We start from the raw sequence: 333 nt of genomic DNA on the forward strand, positions 1-333 counted from the left end.
TTGTGTGAATAAAATTATATTCATATCTAATAACATATTTTTATAGTTTACAGATTGTTTGTTATTAAAAATTAAAGTGGTTTTTATAACATTAAGAAAAATCTCAATTTTTTGTATAAGAGTCATTCCACGTCAAACAGAGCACCTTTGAAATTTCATCATTTTTAATTTTTTTTTCTAATTTGTTGACATTCTACAGATAAAAATATGAGACATGTGTTTCGCAAAAAAAATTTCAGATTTTTTTTGTGAAATTGTCCACATTTGTAAGTTGCAGAAAGTTATATGAAAAACGTCGCTCATACGAACATTCAAATTATTATGTCATTGAAA

Source organism: Trachymyrmex cornetzi, unplaced genomic scaffold, assembly GCF_001594075.2.
Source record: "Trachymyrmex cornetzi isolate Tcor2-1 unplaced genomic scaffold, Tcor1.1 scaffold374, whole genome shotgun sequence".
In the NCBI taxonomy this organism is placed as follows: Eukaryota; Metazoa; Arthropoda; class Insecta; order Hymenoptera; family Formicidae; genus Trachymyrmex; species Trachymyrmex cornetzi.